Genomic DNA, 3,307 nt, shown 5'->3' with positions numbered 1-3,307 from the left:
CATTGTCCTCGAATATTCTCAGACATGGAGTGAAAAGAGGGGCACCTGGGGAGGCTGGAGAGTTAGGGTCTGGACTTTGAGGAAGATAACCAACTCTTCTCTGAGGGAAGGGGTTACCAGAGCGAATGAATCACCCTCAGGCCTGAGTGAATAATAGTCCCAAGATGGCCACATCCTAATCTCCAGAGTCAATGAATGATACTTCAGACAGAAAAATGAACTTTCTAGCTTCAAAGCTGGGGAAGAGGCCACAGCCGAGTAAAGCAGGACTCGGCTTTAGAGGCTCTAGAAGCTGGGAAATCAAGGCACTGGTGTCTCCCCTAGAGTCTCTGGGAGGAGCAGAGCCCTGTGGATACTCTGACTTCAGCTCAGTGAGGCAGATTTTGAGTTTCCAGCCTCCAGAATGTGAATGGAACAGATGTGTTTTTTAGGACACCAACCTTGAGGTAATTTGTTATAGCAGCAGTGGGAAACTAATCACCAGCCAAAGAGTCACTGATGGTGACGCCCTACAGCTCAGTGAGGAGGGGAATGGGACATTCTAAAGGGTGAGAAACTTCCCTGCAGGAGAAACTCAGGGTGTGGTGGACACTCCCCAAGAGGGTGGGCTATACTGAGGGGCTGCATCTTGGGAGGAAGGTCTGCTGCAGCAGCTGAGTATGAGGGTTGAGGCTTTACTAGGGGAACAAAATCCCGCGGCCAGGGTGAGAGGAGACTTGCCCCTTCTGAGGACGCCTGTCGCTGTGGGAGGTGGGGGTTCTTGGTTTCCTCTGGAGAAGGATCCATTCTCTCATCTGTCAGGGGACCCCACAACTGAGCCATGCCTTGTTTCTGGCCTCATTATTAGAGAGCGAGCAGGGCCAGGGCCAGCGTTTGGCCTCCTCCCTCACAGCACAGTCCTTCCTCCATCCCTCCCTGCCTGTGAGCACACTAGAAGGGAGGGACTCAGCTGCACAGAGGAGGCCTCGCCAGGGAAGGCTGCAGGCCCGAGTAACCTCCTGAAGAAGGGCTTCTCCCAGAAATGACAAGTGACAGCTGGGAATCCTCGTGGTAGGGCAACCTGGGACTTTACCTGTTGCACAATTTGAGCCCTTGCTTTCTTTCTCTTTACACAAGACTTCCTTTTCTCACTAGAGCAGGGAGCTGGTGTCTGCTTACTTCACTTTCCTGCTGAGCTTTCTCCAGGTTGCTGGGTGGGACCTGAGCCAGGGCAGCTTAGGTAGGACAGGGGACCCAGCTATTGTTCCTGGGAGCTCCCTGGACCAGGCCTGTGTTTCTCTGCATTCCCGCACAAAGCCCTCCCACCGGCCCTCTCCAGATGAGAGGAGTCTGTTTCCTCTTGTGTGGTATCTGCCTACGTTATGGTCTTCTCTCCCTACCCATCCCCACCAGCAATCTGTAAGATTCCTATGACTTGGTGTTTTTCTCACAGGAGCTGAGCAAGCAGAAACAGGGGTGGAGGATGTGAGTGGGGCTGAGGATGGTGACGGATGTCACAGTCCTCCCGTGTCAGGCCCAGTGGCCCTGACCGTCCTGGACGGCTTCTCTCTCACCCTCCTCAGCCTGGGTTCTTGTCCTCTCTTCTAGTCGCCAGCTCTTCTCCCTTCCCACTCCTGCCCTCTTGGGGTTCCCTCTTAGGAAGCTCAGGAGACAGGGAACTGGAAAGTGACGTAGGAATTGAGAGACAAAATTACGACTTTCCAAAGCTTCATTTTTAGATATGTAATAACCATGTGGTATTTTATATATGTATACACATTCAGAAGAAAAGAGAAAATCACATTTTTATCCCCCTAGAGACAGGCAGGCTTAAAATCCCAACAAGGGTAGTCTAGGGGCTCCAACCTGTGGAAACACACCTGCAGGGGAAGAAGCACCCTGCAGGACCCCCTTTCTCCAGGCTGCATTAGCTGCTTCCAACCTCAGGGCCGCCCCTTGGCTCCCCAAGGAGACCCCACGAGGTTTCCTCCCGGTTTGTTCTGCTGCTCTGCTGGCTGCTGCGGACACCTGAACCTTTCAAGTGGTAATGTCATGAGAACTTGCCAAACCCCCAATTCATGATCATCACCAGAGTGCTAGAAATCTACTTTTCGTGGGGCATGTATTTGGTTTGGTTTTTCACGAAGAAGGAAAGATTTCCTTAGACAGGTGGCATGTTCCTGACTCCCATGTGTACAAACAGTACCTGGGGAGCTCTCCTGGGCCCCCACTGGAGACATCCCCCCTCTGGAGATCCCTCCGCATCAGTGGGACTGAGGTGGAGTTGAAGTATCTGCCAAGTGTGGACACTCTCTGGGCCTCCGTTTCTTCACCTGGGACATGACTGATGCTGATGGAAGGGAGCCCGTGGGTTCTGGGAGACCACAGATGCTAAGGACACCCCGGATGTGCTTATTGAAGATCAACAGCCTCATTGTTACTGAAGGCAGCTCCTCCTGAGCGATCTTGCGACTCCTGCGTTGAAATGCTGCTGCAGCAAAATGATGACAGGCCATCATGATCCTTTGCTTCCTCCCAGAAACCAGAGGGCCAGAGCTGCAGCACCTGGTCATCATGTCTTATATAACGTCTGCCGATTACTTTTCCTTGTGTGACTGTGCCAAGTACGTTTTGCCCCCTACTGCCAAGCAAGAGACCTCCCAAGGGCAGTGGGGAATGTCCAGCTTGAAATACCTATTAAAAGTTTAACTTGGGGAAGTAAGTTTACAAATGTATTGTAAACCAGGTATGAGAATCCATGTCTCCTCATGATGGGGAGGAAGACTGTCTTTGGTGGGCAACTGGTAATGTCTTCCAGCTCTGTAATGTACACACATTTGTGTTTCCATGTTCAGGCATCTATCCTGGAAAATAAGTACTTACACAAAAAAAGAAGGATGGACAAGATGGATGTGTATACACAGCTAATTATTTATGATAGCAAACAAAAATAAAGGCAAGAACAAAAATGAAACCACGTCAATGTTCAATAGTTGAAGTTTGGTTAAATAAATTATGAGTAATAGTTTAGAATTTTAGACAGTACTTATTTCCAAAATAATACCAACCTGGAAAATTCTCTGAATGATGTTAAGTGGATAAAGCAAAATAAAACATAAACACATAGACTATGATTTCACTTTTTCAAAAAAAAGTCTGCTCTTGGATATTAAAAATATGTCATATAAAAGCTTAAGAGAAGGTCTTAGAAATATAACACTTGGAAGATTTCACTGTACATTTCTGTATTTGAATTATTTACCTCAAGAGTTCATTCATGTGTTCATTGTATAAAAATGGACTTCAGAAGATTGTTAACTGAGTAATG

The sequence above is a fragment of the Condylura cristata genome, unplaced genomic scaffold (assembly GCF_000260355.1).
Source record: "Condylura cristata isolate star-nosed mole 26May11 unplaced genomic scaffold, ConCri1.0 scaffold00017, whole genome shotgun sequence".
Taxonomy (NCBI): domain Eukaryota; kingdom Metazoa; phylum Chordata; class Mammalia; order Eulipotyphla; family Talpidae; genus Condylura; species Condylura cristata.
Note: the sequence above shows the minus strand (reverse complement) of the source record.